Source organism: Equus quagga, chromosome 10 (assembly GCF_021613505.1).
Source record: "Equus quagga isolate Etosha38 chromosome 10, UCLA_HA_Equagga_1.0, whole genome shotgun sequence".
Lineage (NCBI taxonomy): Eukaryota > Metazoa > Chordata > Mammalia > Perissodactyla > Equidae > Equus > Equus quagga.
In genome coordinates this window covers 113,852,241-113,869,076 of record NC_060276.1, presented here as the reverse complement: position 1 = coordinate 113,869,076, position 16,836 = coordinate 113,852,241, and positions in this window count along the sequence as shown.

Below are 16,836 nucleotides of genomic sequence, written 5' to 3'. Positions count from 1 at the left end.
GAAATGTAAAGAACTACACATTTGCATTCCCAGTAGAATGCTGAAATAGTTTCAAAGTTCCTGCCCTAGGGAACCCCCTGAAAGATTGAAACGCTCAACAGCCTGTGGCAAAGTAGGGACAGGTGGCACGGGAAAGTGTCCCTAGGCTTTTGGCTTCCCCTTGCCCTTGGCAACACTTGGCCCAGAGAGAACGTGCTAGCAACACTGTCATGCCTCTTGGGGACATGCATTTCAAGTTTAAAACAAAATGATGTGCATGGTGTGTCCCTTGGCGGGCATTTCCTACTCACAGGAAGAAGGAAGTCTCCAGTAGGGCAAGCTGTTGGTTCCCATGGAGGGAGCGTTCTGAGGTCAGGTGCTCGCAAGGGAGGACAGACTAAGATACACAGGTGAAGGGGGGCGGGGAATCCTTTTCTTTAGTATGTCAAGACAGAAGCCGTTCAAAAAGTAAAGTGCAGACCAATGATTTGATTTAGACAACCCTGGGTTGAAATAGTGGCTCCATCAACTGAGTAGCTAGATTACTTTGGGGAAGCGGTCTAGCAGTCTCCTCATCTGTGAAATGGGGATAGGAATAATGACTTGACAGGGTGGTTTAGATCATTAAATGTGAAAATTGTTAGGAAGTGCTTTTGAAAAAAATGAAAGTTCAGACTGAGACGTCTGAAGACCGAGCTTATAAATCTACTTTGGACACTCATCTAGCTTGGTCGTGTCTTTAAATTTTTCAACATCTCTTGCCCCATCTGTCGCCATGGGGTGGGCGTGGAGATGTTATGAAGTTATCAAATGCCCTCAACGAAATCTAAGTAAAACAATAACGTAGGAGTGGAAAAAGTGAACCAGTTGTGGAGCTCCCCAAGGAACCCAAGAAAGCATGTGAAACAGAGAGTAAAATTGAAAAGAAAGCATAAACTAAATTTATGTTTCTTCTCCTTTGTGCCTCTACAACATGGGGCAGCAGCAGATTTTACACTATATATGTAAGAAGGAATTAGTCTCAAGAGAGGAGTCACCCTTTTGTGTTGGGTAAAAATTTAGGATGAGGCTCAGAAGGAAAGAATGGGAGAAGGAAAATCTAAGAGGCTGGACCTAATGTGAGGCAAATGAGCGACTGTGTGTTCCTGCTTCTTTAAGGCTCAGAATGCAGCTGTCTTTACCCTCTCCCTTCTCTTCTGGCAAATGGGTCCCTCATTTGCAGAGTTTAGGGGAGATTGATGAGATAATGTCTGCAGAGTAGCTTAGTCTCCTTGGGTGAGGCCTCCTTTGCAAGTGCACATTTTGATCATCATGACTGTTTGTCCCTCTGTGAAATACTGCCAAAGAGAGCAAGGGGAGCTGGCCAGAAAGAGAGAGAAATTTCCTAGGGCAAGAGATGAAAAAGAAATGGAACAAAGGGTGAGATTTAAAATTAACAAAAAGAAAAGGGAAAAAAAAGTAATTGCAAGAAAGAAATTAGAACAATTATATAAACAGAGATTGGCTTCAAGGACACATGACCAAAATCCCAGAATCAGAGGACCGCAGGCAGTTGGTAAGAAGAAAAACACAACACAAACCTTTGAGAGTTAGAATGTCGAATCCTCCAGGGGTGATCAGAGAGGTTCCAGAATAGAAGCTTCAGGCAGGCTACTTTAAAAAAGGAAAAAGAAATGAAAAAGGAAAAGCAAAATTTCTAGTAAGTCTTTGCATCTTTGACTCCTCTATCTCCCAGAAAAAAAATTCCCAGTCATAAGATATTGAATATCACTGGGAGAAATACACATGGAATATAAATAGTAATTATGGATTTTGCCACCTACTAAAAAAGTTTATTATATCTTCCATATGCAGTGCCTCTTCCTTTTCAACTCATTCCCCTGTGCTCTAGACAAAGCTACTTTCAACTCGCTCCTTCTTTTCAATAAAATGAGATTGGCCTGGATCAGGTTGTCTTGTGTGTCACGATTGATGGCCGGCATCCTTTCTGGCAATAAAGGAAATGATCTTAATGACTTCAAGAGTCTACATCGGAAACGTTTATCATAGCAGTGGAGCTAACATAGACTGCGAGCCTGCAAATGATGACGAATTGGACAACCAGTTTCCAGTTAAGTTAAAAAAAAGTCTAAGAACAAACATATGTTTTGGTGTGGATGTTTTCCTCAAATAAACTTAGCAGTTGATCACTTGTGCACTTGCTTGTTGTAGGTGTAAGGTAAGATTGTGTTTTTCTATAGGAAGCATCTTGAGATGCACAGAAGAGATGATTTGGGGTCATGAGACACCATTATGGAGCTAGATGGTCAGCTTAGGGAGTAATACCCAATACTTTGGGGGCAGCCCTTCCTACTTGCTCCTTACTGTCTGAAAAAGGAAAGAGAAGAGTGGATGTGTCCCTGGAAACAGACATTCTTGGATAGTGGCTTCTTTGGGAGCTTCTCAGTGGTGTGGCATGTGGGGAATTTACCCAACTGCCTTAGGGAGCTTGCCAGCCCTGCTGCAGCCAGCTCTTCTACTTCCTCCCACTCTCCACCTGTGCCCTTAGCCTCTCCCCTCCGAGGAAAGAGGCTCCACATTTGTACCTGATTTAAGAAGAGTCCGAGTAAATCAAGTGCTTACTGTCTCACGTCAGGCCCACTCTGTAAAACTTGTAAGCAAGTATTTTTAGTTGACTACTTGGTGAATCGATAATTACTTTAAAAGTATTTAATAGCATTTACTGAGTCCTGCAGAAGATCACAAGGAAAATATAAGACTTTTTTCAAAAGAACTGAAAGTCTGATAAGGAAGAAGAGACTCACTTAAACATCCGTGTTAGAGATTTGCAGTCAGTGAAACTAGAAGGGCTGGTGGAGACAACCTAGTTTAAGTCTCACATTAAGCATGGCCCAGGGAGGTAAGGTGACTGCAGCTCCTGTCTCTTGATTCTTACTATAGTTCTCGTTTTCATTCAGCAAACGTGTTGTGAGTGCCTTCTATGCATCAGTTATGGGCACAATCCTGAATAAGACCACAGGATCCCTACTTTAAGCAGCTAACAGAGCCTAGAACTGATAGACAAGTCACCAGACAAATTAGCAGAAAGCATGAGGGATGTAAAGAAATCTATGGGAGGAGCACCTGACCCTGTCCCAAGGGTCTAGAACAGCGCAGTCCAAAAGGGTTACAATGTGAGCTATGTATGTTAATTCTCCTAGTGGCCACATTTTAAAAATAAAAAGAAACTGGTGAGATTAACTTCAATATTAGGTTTGGCTTAACCAAGTATATCCAAAATAATATACTTTCAGTATGTAATCAGTTTATAAAAATTAATGCTGTAACATTTTATATTCTTTTTTTCCTATTAAGTCTTTGAAATCTGGCATGTATTTTACACGTATAGCACATCTCTGTTCAGACTTGCTACATTTCCAGTGCTCAAAAGCTACGTGTGGTGAGTAGCTACCATATTGGACAGAGCAGGTGGATAGCAGGTTTCCTGGAAGATGAACCATTAAACCAGAAGGAGAAGAAGCCAGTTGGGAGGATGAGTGGGGATTGGGAAGGCTAGAGAAGGCTTCCAGGCTTGAGGGACCTGCAAGCATAAACACTCAAAGGCGAGAGAAGGCAAATATCTTCTAGGAACGGCACAGAATTCATCGTAGCCTCTCTTGGAGAACAAGGGTTGCCATTCGTAGGGATGGGGGAGTTAAGCAGAGGAGTAGATTTGAGGGAATGAACATGAGTTCAGTTTTGGATGTGTTCAATTTGAGCTGCCTGTGGATGACCAAGGAGAAGTGTGAGATCGTAAGAACTGCAGAAATTCAGAGACCTCAGTGTGGACCGGACCAGAGTGCAGAAGCTTCAGGAAGGAGGGGAGAAGTTAACTAGTATTTTAAAGGATGGGTATAGTCAATGCCATTTAGCCTGCAGGAAGTATGGCTTGTATTGGGTTGGAGTTCTCGGTTTTTGCCATTCCATCAGAGGAACAGAGACAGCAAATTACTGGAACCATCAAAAGTTTATGTATACCAATTTAGCTTGTATGTATCCTTCATACCTCATTATCTTCTATAAACAAAGTGGGGTTTCTTGTTATGCTAGAATGACGTTTGGATGTAGGATGCCAGACTTTTTATTGGAATATTTATATTCTAATCCTTCATGAAATTAAGGCTCATTTTGTGTGCTTTAGGGGAATTTTATGAATTTTAGGTTGTTATTAGGAAAGATCGTTCATTGAAATGCATAATTTTTACTGTGTAATTTTGTGGTCCATGCCTAAGTCGAGTAAATTAAAGTATCACACTTATTAGTCTTTCTTAATTCAAATTGTTTCTAAGTTTTTTAAAAAAAATCCTCTAAATTTATACATAAACTTTAGATATAGAATTTGGGTAGGGACAAGATTAAAAATTTTAGATTTTTTAGTGGGGAAAAGCAAATTAAATAGCATGCTATCTCCATAAACATTAACTTTAATTAAATTTATTTTAATAGACCAAAAGTTCACCAGCGTCTTGGGAACACCTTTCTTTTATGATCCTACGGTCCTATGATACCAGTAGACTTGTATGGGCTTCCAGGACTCACAATCACAAAAGGATGGAATTTGTTGGACTGGTGGAATGATAGTAAATGAATGAAAAGCTGAACATTAGAACATAGAAGGGAAGAATACGATGATTCGGAGAGGATTTGACTTAGTTTGCTTTCCAGAGGCAATGACAGAAAGTGTATATTTTTATTCCATTCTTAAAAATTGATGAACATAAAAAGAAAGAAAAAAGTTAATTGCTTACAAAATGCAATTATTGCCTCTTCTTCCTGCTGGGTCCTTGGAGCCCAGCTAAGACTATAAAATACCAGATGAATGGGGCTGCTGGAGCAGAAGGAGAAAGACATAGCCCATAAACCAGCTTAGCAATGGCTGTGTCTCTGGGTTGTTTGCATTGGAAAGAGCAGGAACTGTGCTCTTTATCTCTGCTAAGGCTTGAAAGTAAAGATTCACCAAGGATACCCTAGTGCTAATATCAAGTATTTTATGGCTGCAATTCATTATGGAGCCTCGTGTAAAATCCCTGTCAAATAAAATGGCTGTAAGAGCCACTTTCGTTTTGCTGCCAAAAGGACCATTTGGTTTCTGCTAATTTAGTTAAAGGTACAATCAGATGTTTGCTTATTGCTCTCGGTAATTTCACCGTCCTAAATATCACGGCTTTGATTGTGCCCTAGAAAAACTCCAGAGTTCAGTTTCATTCAGCTGTATTCATTGAACTTTAAGTTTAGGCAAATCCATACGCTAGTGGGCCACAACTTGGATATGAGGAGCTTTGAAACCTGTAAGAGAACCGTATCCCTGTGGGATTCAAGGCCACTTATAAAGTGAATGATGGCACCTGGACTTGTGCAACTGGGTGACCCTGGAGATCTTTCTCGCTCCCTGTCTAGAGTGGACTGTAATACAAGATGGAAGAGAAGAGATGTCAGGCAGGTACTCATTACTCTAGAGCAGGGCTTGGCAAACTTATTCTGTGAAGATCTAGACAGTAAATAGTTTAGGCTTTGCAGGCTATATAGTCTCTGTCACACTGCTCAACTCTGCCATTTTCTTGCAAAAGCAGCCATAGAAACAGTTAAATCAGTGGGTATGGCCATATTCCAATAAAATTTTATTTACAATGACAGACAGTGGGCCAAGCCCGTGGGCTGTACTTTGCTGACCACTGATGGGGGGAAGAGAGGGAGGAGACACCATTGCTAGATGTGAGAGTCAAGCCTTTGTGAAGGAGGTAGCACGAGAAATGGTTCTAACAAGATGCGTCATATTTCTGTAGGGATCCCTGTCTTCAATCTAGTTCGTTCTTGGTTGCTCTCAAATTATTTTACGTATAATAGTTTCCCGTCTTCAGCTTTTGTACGTGTTCCTTGAGAACTGAGGCCAGGTGGTCATTTTGTGTTCTTACAGAGCTTAGACAGTTCTAAGATACAATATGTGCTCAATAACTCCTTTTGTCAAGGAGTAGGGTAGGGGCTTCAAGGCAAGCTTCCAAGAACGTTTAAACTCTGCTCTGCTAAAGAACCAAAGCCACAGCCAAAAATTAGGGCCAAGTTGTGTCTTGGGTACCTTGTCTGGAGTTGTGGATGTGGATAGGGCTTCTGAGAGAGACACCTCAGGATCCTGCCCAGGGAAGGGAGCCCTTTGGTTCCAGACCATAAGGGAGGCTCTCTGCTAATGTTGAAAGGAAATGAGTTAGAGCTCCATTTAATGGGCGGTCACTCTGCTTATATATTAGAAATCTGAGAGGCCCATGAATGTGAAGTACCACTGTTGTTCAGGAGACATACTTTGTTTAGTTTTGTTTTCCTTGTTCACACCAGTTCTCATGGACTCTTTTGCCTTTACCTGGGTCTCCCAAGGTCAGTGTCAGGTAAGGAGTGTGTGCTGATTTCTTTCCTGGCACATCCCTGCCAGGCCGACCTCAATAGCCTTGCAGACACCTGTTGACTGCCATCCTTCTGGGAACCCCAAGTTGAAACCTTCAGCAGCAGTTTACTTCCTGTTTCAGAAACATGTTTATGCTTGCTACTCAAAGTAGTCTCCTTGGACTAACAGCATCAACACCACCTGGGACCTTATTAAAAACAAGGAATTTGGGCCCCACCCCGGGCCTCCTGCATCAGAACCAGAATTTTAACAAGGTGATCAGCTAATTCGTAGGCATATTAAAGTTGGAGAAGCCACGCTGTAATGGGCACTTTTCATTATGAAAGGCTTTTCAGCACTATTCTAATAAATGCATCATTTAGTTGCTAAAATCCCTTTCCTGGAAATATTCACATTTATAGTATATATTATCATTGTCGGTTAGAGGAGCAGATTTTTAAAACTTGTTTAATAAAAACTTAGCATGTCATACATGGTCACAATATAGCTCTTTGCCACAATTTCTAAGTCTGCACACTTTGTAAATAAATGTCTTCCTTACTGTGGAAACAATTGCTCCTTGATGTAGAAATATTGAGAGCTCATTGTCTCTCCGGTGTTTTCAGCTCATTTCTTCTCCATGACACATCTTGGGGAAATACATGATAGTTTTTGTCCAGATGAATAAATTGATCATGTTTAGACATAAAAAGATAGCTGAGCTTACTTGTGGCCTTTATTTGAGCTAGGACGAGGAGTTTCTGGATCTTTCTCTGTGTTCAGTGGATAACATGCCTATCTTTGGAGCAGATGCAGTGAAAAATATGAATGAACTCCAAATGGAAGCTGAGGAAAATGGACAAAAACTAAGCAACCCTAATATTGTTACTAATGGCACTCTTTATCTTGCTATAGTTTTTATTATAATCGTCATGATAAATATAATTATCAAAATTGTTATGGAAATGTGAGAGCAGAATGGGAAACGATGAAAATTATCAAAGAACGTGGGCCTTCTCGTTCACCTGCCGAGTTTGGGGTGGACTCCAGCTCTTAGAGATTTTCTAAAGACATAAACCGTGAGTCTGTTTTCCTGATGTGGACTAACGAGGCCCAGTGCTCGGGTTTTCACCCCACCCTCAGCATCTCCTCCTCCCCTCTCTTTTTCTTCTTAGATTGTTCATTCTTTGAGGACAGGGGCTTGTCATCTTTGTCTGTCACAGTTCTCCCCATAAAATGGTGCCTAATAAAAGGGCTTTTGAATGAACAAAAATAAATAAATAAGAGAAGGGTAATATTGGGTGGGGAGCATCTGCAAATTACCTTCCATTACTACTAGAAAGTTCCCACATTAACTTTAGAATATGTTTTCTCTTTATATTCTTCACAGTTATTTAAAGAACAGCAACAACAACAAAAGAACAGAAAGGTCCTGAGAGAGGTCCTGAATGACATATCTATTTTCAATTGTATATGTTTCTGTCTTCTATGAGCCTTTTTGTACTCTCTACTCTTATACATTTTTGATGACCTTGGGGATGTGCAGATAGTGAGAAATCTAGTGAAATAATATATTCCCATTTGATATCCAGGCAGAGAGTATTAAAAAAATTTTTAATTTCTGCACTTAGCATCATGTACACATTTGTTGCTTCTATTTTAATAGTTGAGGAAAATGAGAGAAGCCGTGGATCTGTATGATGAATTCAGGGTTGTGATGGGGAGAGGTGACAATCATGTAAATGCAGGAACAAAGCCATGAATCTCTGTATTGGACAACTCAAAATGAAAAGCCACCAGAAATCTTCCTATAATTAGATAAAAATCAAGTACACTAGGTTAATATGTTTTGTTTATATTATAAATAACCCTTTAAAAGTATCACAAATGCAGTCTAACTCTGGGGAAGGAAGCCAGACAGCATATTTTCGCATGCCAGTGTGTTTAGGTATACCTGAGTGTGCTATGACTCTGACTTACCTTGTTAAGGATGTCAGCAGGTGTACTATAAATACCTGTTCTTTAAGGATTATAATTCAGCAAAGACATGAAGTCTCCAGCAGACACTGAGCTAACAAACCAAACTCAAGCATGTTTTCGATTGAAAGTAGACACATTTCAGCTTGGAAAATTAATGATCTTTGGTAGTTTAAAAAGTGAATAAGGCTAAAACAGTAGTGGATGTTATTAGACATCATGCTTGATATTAAAAGCATTTTATAACATCACATTTGAAAACTCTAAAAAATCAGCTTGTAATACTATTTCTACGTGCCGAAAAGAATCTTGATTTGAACTTTGGAAAGTAGCAATTAGAGTGAGTTTTTCCATTATGGTTTTGGACTGCGTACATACTGCATATTTGAAACACCATTCATACAGATAGTGGCCCTATTTACAAGACAGGATCAATGATTTGGAGATTTAAAATTCCCCATAAATATTCAGGTATGTGATAGGTTGAGCTATAATGTTCTATCTTTGGGTCAAATGCTGTGGAAAATAGGAATCTTCTTCACTTTCCTTGAGTGGTAAACTGTTAACTCAGCGGGAAAACGGTTTTTGTGGAATCTGTGTATCTGGGTCTTCCAAGCCTGTTAAAGATTGTGGTCTTTGAGAAAGAGACCTGTTTGGTTGATGGAGGTGAACATTTTGGAGCTTGAAGGGCCCTCAGAAATCATATAGTCTAGCACCTTCATTCTATGAATAAGAAATTCGAGGGACAGAAATATAAATGACTTTTCCAAGGTGCCACTATAAATCAGGGGTCAGCAAACTATGGTCCGTGAGCCAAATACAGACTTTTTTTGTAAATAAAGTTTGACCGGGACACAGCCATGCCCATTAGTTTACATACTGTATATGGGTGCTTTAGATACAACGGTAGAGTTGAGTAGATGCAACAGAGATGATGTGACCCTCAAAATTGAAAATATTTATTATCTGGCTCTCTACGGGAAAAGTTTTCTGACCCCTGCTGTAAATGGCAGACTTAGAACTTAGTCTCTTACCTTCCAGGCCAGTGTTCTTCCATCCATATCCATATTTAGTCCACAAAAGGGGCATATATATATAGTCATATCAGTTCCTTTCTCTCTCTCTCTCTACTTTCTTCTTTTTAATAATATCTTCCCTTTTATTCCTGCTAGTGCCTAGAGGATAATTTTTAAGTAATATTTTATTATCTTAGAAATTATTTTTAAAACTAACGAAATGGGAGATATCTATTAGGTATACTTTTGACACAGGATTCTAAAAGTCATTAAGCAAGGCTAAGAAAGCTAAGAAAACTACAGTTCAGACAAGCAAATACTTTATATATTAATTCCTAAAAATTCAAAAATGATCAAAATATATGTGCATGTCCCCAACAGTGAAAATATAATTTTCACAATGGATAGCTAACTCAGAAAATGTTTGAATTTTTCATATGCAGTTTATGAAGATGTTCAATGGGAAGCCAGTTGGATTTGGCTAAGCTTGGTGAATAGCAATATTAGCTTATGAGTCATCTATAAATAAGTCAAATGTGAACATGAACGCTGCCTCTCAAAATGATGAGTGTTTGCAAAAGTGTTTTAACAACACACTTGAAAATTGGATTTGGCCATTTGGCAGATTCAGCCAAGGCTGGGTTTCATTAATCCTATAATCACTGTCAAGTTCTATGACATGATGCATTTGGTGGGTCCTGAGAGCATCTTCAGGTTCCATATTACAGCGAAGAGCAAAAGACTGGGCCCTAGATGAAGTAGAAAAAAGCATTTAATGGTTAGTATGGGTGAAGTAGTCCATGTGGGCTAATTGGAAGGGGGTGAGGAAGAGGTCCCTGTCTCCTGATGCCTGATTTTTGCAGCATGGGACTCCTACCTGAGGAGTTTCAGTGAAAGCTCAGGGTCCAGGTAACGACCAAGACCCAGGACATTGTTCAGGTAGGCTGAGCCATGATGCCTGCCTTCCTCAACAATGTTATCAATTCCAAGAGGACAAGCACCCTATCTGTTTGTCACAGCTCTAGTCCCGCACAATGACTAGCACAAAAGTCCTCAATAACATGTTTTGAATGGATGAATGTAGTGTCATGAGGGCACTAGGTGCTTGGAAGAGAGAAAACAGGTTCTCAGACTACATTAGAGCCCAGAGAGTAGGAAGTGTGTATTATAGAGTTGCTGTATCATACACAGGGCCAACCACAGAAGCTTGCAAAGAGGAGTCAATGCTAAATAAATGCTTGTTGATTGACCAGAAAGGCCTCTCTGTGTAGAGACTTGGCTCATATAATGCCTTGTGTGTCCGCTAGGAATCTTCCCTTAATCCAGATTGGCCCATCTTCCCTCCGGTCATCAGCTAAACCAAATTATACTGTCTTTTCAAGAGGTTCATTTGCCACCCCGGATCCTTTCTGGGAAGAAGACGGACAAAGGAAATAGATAGGGGTCCCCCAGCAAATGTGAGCAACCTAGTCCGGCTGTGCCCTGGGCTCCTGACACTTCAACACATCTGTGAGGGGCTTTCCAGCTGGAGTAGAATGTTCTTTGATGTCAAAACCCTTGTTCTGGTGCCTGTTGTATGCCATTGCTACTCTCTTGTCTGTCCTGCTACCTTGCCCTAACAACCGGCATGTGGGGGCCTCTGATTCCTGACTGGCCTGTTTCCTCATCAAAAATTCTAGAGCCCTTTTTGTTCTGTCTTCTGATTGCTGAGAAGTTATTAATTTATGTTCCCTTCTTGAACTTTACCCTTTGAAAAATCCTAGGAGTCTTTGGGGCCCTTTTCTGCCATGTCCCAACTGCCCACAATTGTGGTCCTCACATAAAAGATTCCAACAACTTGTCTGTCAGCCCAGTTAACAAACAGTATCTGTTGCACAGTTACCATTGCCGGGCACTGTGTGAACTCCAGGAGTCGAGCTGGAGTAGACTCTCTGGTGTGATTTACAAACATTGGTCATTATTGCTGAGTTTTGAAGGAAAAGGTTGCATCATCTTTTCTCAAGTCCTGTTTTTTTGGTCAACATATAATGGGGTTTTTATTGAGGTATAATTGACATACAGTATCCTATTAGTTTCATGTGTACATCATAGTGATTCAGTATTTATATACATTATGAAATGATCACCATGATAAGTCTAGTTACCCTGTCACCATACAAAGTTATTACAATATTATTGACTATGTTCCCTATGCTGTACGTGGCATCCCCATGATATTAATTTTATAACTAGGAGTTTGTACCTCTTAATCCCCTTCGCCTATTTGGCCACTCCCCCGAACCCCTCCTCCCTCTGGTAACCATCAGTTTGTTTCTTGTATCTATGAGTCTATTTCTGTTTTGTTTTGTTTTATTTTTTAGATTCCACATATAAATGAAATGACACAGTATTTGTCACTCTCTGTCTGACTTATTTCTCTTAGCATAATACCCTCTAGGTCTCTCCACATTGTCTCAAATGACAAGATTTCATCCAAGTCTTAAATTTAGGATATTTTGCATCCTTAAAACGTGATTGAATAAAGAGACAGGATAACTAAATGCAAAGCATAAAGCTTGATTTGATACTGAATCAAACAAAAAAAAAACTATAAAAGAACATTATTAGGATAATTGGGAAAATTTGAATATGGACTATATATTAGATAATACTGTGTCAATATTCACTTTGGTTGCAATATGGTATTGTGGTTTTAAAGCAGAATGTCCTTTTTTTAAAGAGATGGATGCTGCAAAATTTTGGGGTGAAGTGTCCTGATATCTGTTACTATCAAATGGTTCAAGTAAACATTTTACAGCATAAACAGAGGGAGAGAGGATAAAAGAGCAAAGGGAAAGAGGATATAACAAATGTTGCAAGATATTAATAATTGATAAACTTAGGTCAGTGTTTCTCAGCCTCCACACTGTTGACATTTGGGGCGTAATCATTCTTTGTTGGGGGGCTGTCCTGTGCACTGTAGGAAGTTGAGCAGCATCCCTGGCCTCTACCCACTAGATGCCAGTAGCACTCCACCACCCCCAGTTTGTGACAACCAAAAATGTCTCCAGACATTGCCAAATGTCCACTGGGGGGCAAAATCGCCCCTGGTTGAGAACCACTGCTCTAGGTGAAGAGTACAAGGATGGTGGTTGTACTCTTTTTTCAACTTTCCTCTATGATTGAAATTTCACGAAATGAGAAGTCAGAGAATCAAGCAATCGTGGTTGGAACTGTGAGCTCGCCGTCGGTGAAGAGCCATTTCCTGCTAAGGGGACCTTCAACTGGAAAAATAAAAATGACCTTATGTCAAGGAAACTAATCAAGGCTTAAAAATTTTGCTTCAGTAAGGTTTAGGTCTAAACCCTTTGATTTTGACCTGGGGGCTCTCAATTGCAATTTCGTCGTCAAAAACAGGAAGCTTTCAGGAAGGCCGATGCAGCAAGTTCCTGTCGATTGCAGTCTTGCCTTATGGGCCGTAGTGTCTGTTGTTGAAATCCTGGACCTGCCTGGTCACTGTCATATTGCTCCTCTTGGAGGATGCTCTGAAGTTGACTGCTACTTATTCATTCATTCATTCGTTTGTTCAAACAAATACTATTATAAAACAGTTTCCACAAGCCAAATCCTGCATTCTATGCTGATGTAAAAAGTGGCTGTGGTTTGGGATCCAGTTGTGCAGAGCATGGGCTTGTTGGCCATTGCTGAACTCAAAGGTGAGGGTTCGAGGCGTGGGAGTCCCATGTCTGTACATTTTCATCGTGCAGAGACATAGATCCACCCAGCCATTCAACAACAGAAGGTAATATTAAGAGGTTATGTTATTGCTTCTATGTATTTAGGTTCCCCCTCCAAAAGCAATAGTAAAATTCCTATTCATGTACAATTTTGTAGCCCATAATAAACCAAATGTAACAGGACAACTTATGTGTCAGCTCAGTTAACAAATGGTATGTGATGTAGACCTACCAATGCCAAGACTTGTGTGAATTCCAAGAATCTAAAGATGAAGGAGACTCACCCCGTCCTTAAGGAAATCACAATTGGCTGGGGGATATAACAGACAAATAAGAGCTAATGCCAATTCACGGTGGGAATGCTAATGAGAAGAGTTCAAGTTGCAATGACTATATTAACAAGAAAGTTTTTACTGAGCATCAACTAAGTGCAGCATGTAGATTATTTTCCTAATGTTATTAACTCTCAGGAGCTTATAAACTAGGAAGACATGCATTCACACAGTTATTGGGTAGCTAAACAAGGTAGATGCTACCTCAGTTGTGCAAACAATAGCTTCCCACGAGTGTAGGAAAGCAAGGTAATCATTTTAGGGCGAGGCTATTCAGGGACTGCTTTCTGCGGGTGGTAGCATTTGATGTGAGTTTTGGAGGATGGATCGATTTTGGCCAGGTACGGAGAAGGGATAGCATGAAGGAATTCGTGGAGATAGGAATGTGGAAAACACGTGTTCAGGGAATGATGAGTGAGTTAGTTTAGAAGTAGCAGAATATTCTTAAACAAAATTAGTGGTATGCTAGGCTAGCAAAGAAGATCTGGGCCAGATGATTGGGGGTGTTGATTTTCTGTGTCGATGAGCCTGGTTTTCATTGTCTATTTTGTTCACTGAGGTATTCCAAGCCCCTAGACCCGCATGTGGTACATACTAGGTACTCAGTATTTGCTCTGGCCACCCGTGTGTGCAATGTTTGAGGACTCTAGATATGTGCCTCAGACTCTTAGGATGTCTTCAGTCTGTCCAAGGATTGTTTCCAGAGTAAAGCTCGAGTTTTACGTGCAAATTTTTGGGAGAACCAGTTAGCCTGATTTAATTCCCCTGATAATTCTCCCAGGTACCCAATTAGGAAGCAAGTAATTCAACAGGCTGGTGAGAGGTTTGTATTGCAACTCATCGATATATAATCACACAATTAGTTTTCTTGTGTGGGTTGGTAAGTCATGCAAGGAAGCAGATGAAAATAATCAGAAAAATGGTCACATTTGGTTATTAAAATATACATACAAATGTTTTTTTACCATAAACTCTTGATTAATAATACATTTCTGCTTGACTAAAGTGATTTTGTAATGAATATATTTTTGAGTTTCTGCTTTTATGAGGCTTGGCATTAATATTTAAAGTAGTTTTTAACTGCTTACTTTTCCCCCTTATTGTATTTTCCCGTCCTCCTTGTCATAACAGAAGTGAAATCTTAAAAATAGTTGGTAGGATGATTCTTGCTTCTGTCTGCATGGCTTTGATGTTGTTATCACCCTATCAACGAAGCTTTCTTCACTGCACTAGAAGCTGCTAATAAGAGGCAGTAGGATGGAAAGCTGTTACCTCTTGTATGAGATTGAAATACTGTGACTATTGTTCTAAAGGCTGATTGAATGAGGAGAGTTACGTTCTGAGATAGAAGAAAACGCAGCCTAATTTAGAACGCGTCTGTGTGTCAATAGCATGATTAACTGGAACCAAAAGACTTAGTGAGTTGCTCACTGACCCATGTGGACAAGAAACTTTGCAGGACAGGACCTCCTCCAGTCCCAATGGGGCATCCCAAGTTGGTCACAAAAGGAACAAGGCTGCCACCAAACTTGGAGCTTTTTAAATTCATCTAGAACCATCTTTTGTTCATTTTTCTCACTCCCTCTCTGCTTCCTTCACCTTAACCCACATTGCATATCAATCTAGAAGGTCCTTTGAATATCACCTGCTTGCAAATTATGTGAAGATAGGAGTTCTGTAGGTTTTCGGGTACTGTAACCCAGCAAGCACTTAAAGAAAATAAATGAAAAAGTGCTGTATATTTTGTAACACCATCTGTAGCACTATATAACCTTGGGTTATTCTGAAAATCTTTGTGAGTTCAAAGAGATAAGGATGATCAAATGCTGGGTCACATTTTATTTCGGTGGATTTGTATAGAGTCATTCCATGTCAAGGATGAGTAACTGAGTAGATGTGGCTTAGGTTTTCCCGTATCTGAAATAGACATGATAATTAATTTCTCAACACCAAGATCAAAGGATGCAGCTTAATCCTGGCTACGGGTCCTAAATATTACCTGGTATATAAGGAAGCCCGTAAGTGGAAGTCACACTTAATCGTGGCACAGTGTAAGTAATATGGCATTTGGAGTAGGAAGCCTCGGGGTTCAGTCCTGGACACTCTTCTAACTAGTTGTATGGTGCCAGCAGGAGCTTAACATAAGGTGCGTTTGGGTGGCTCTACCCTCCTCCCGCACATTTCCATTCCTAGTACAATCTACGTAAAGGACGGTGCTTGCCACACATGCGGTGTTCCTTCCAACTAGATCGCTGTGCCGCTTTCTGTGCACTGAAGAACATCTGATGCCTCCACTGGACATTGGACAAGTTATACATTCTCTCTGAGCCTCAGTTTCTTCATCTTTAAAATAGAAATATTAATGCTTTAGCAGGTCTTCTGTTGCCTGCTGAGGCAGGCTTGTGAGTATCAGAGGAATGATGTCCGTAGAAGTGCTGTTTAAACGATGAGGTCAAATACAGAAGTTGCTCTCTTTACTGTTACAACGACTTATGACATGACAGCACCGTTTCATGAGACTATTCTAAATGAGTCAACCACTATAGGACTTTACGTTTCTCATTTATCTGCATAATATCGCTGTGAGCTAGATGTTATTATTTCCATTTTATACATAAAGCTAAAATCCACAAAGGCCAAGTAATTCACCCAAAGCCATGAAGCTATCAAGTGGCAAATCTAGGATTTGCACTCCTCTCTGATGTAAAGGTACATTCTACGTATCACAATTAGACTTTAAGTGGAAACATTGAGAAGGTTGGTTTTTTTTCAACTAAAGTGTATTGGGCACCAACTATATGTCAAGTGTGCTAAGAATTGTACATTCATTATTTTGTTTACTTTTCACAACAACTCTAAGAGCTAAGCAGGGGCACTGTTGTCATTTTGGCTGGATCATTCTTTGTGGTGGGGGCTGTCGTGTACATTGTAGGATGTTTATCAGCATCCAGGACTTCTACCCGTTAGATGCCAGAAGGACCCCCTCCCCAGTTGTGACCACCAAAAATGTCTCCAGATGTTGCCAAGTGTCTCCTGGGGGCAAAACCGCCCCCTGGTGAGAACCATTGAGTGAGACTAATTTTATTTTACAGAGAAAAATAAGGTACAGAGAAGGTACAGAGAGACAATGAGGTACAGAGAGTTTATAGAACAGGGTCACAAAGCTAGTAAGTCGGAGAATTTGAATCTGTCTGACTTGGGACTTTGGAACCAGACCTCACATTCCTTCGCCCCTACAGCATCCCCTCTTCTGATACTGAGGTTTGTTTCTAAGGAAACTCAGGTCACCGAGGCAGCCTGCATGTGGTCTCTATGTGCCTGCCTTCTAGGGTAGATTCGCTGTCAAGGTTTGGTCTAGGGCTTGAGGCGTGCACACAGAAAGAGACCACGGGTTGCTTCCACCA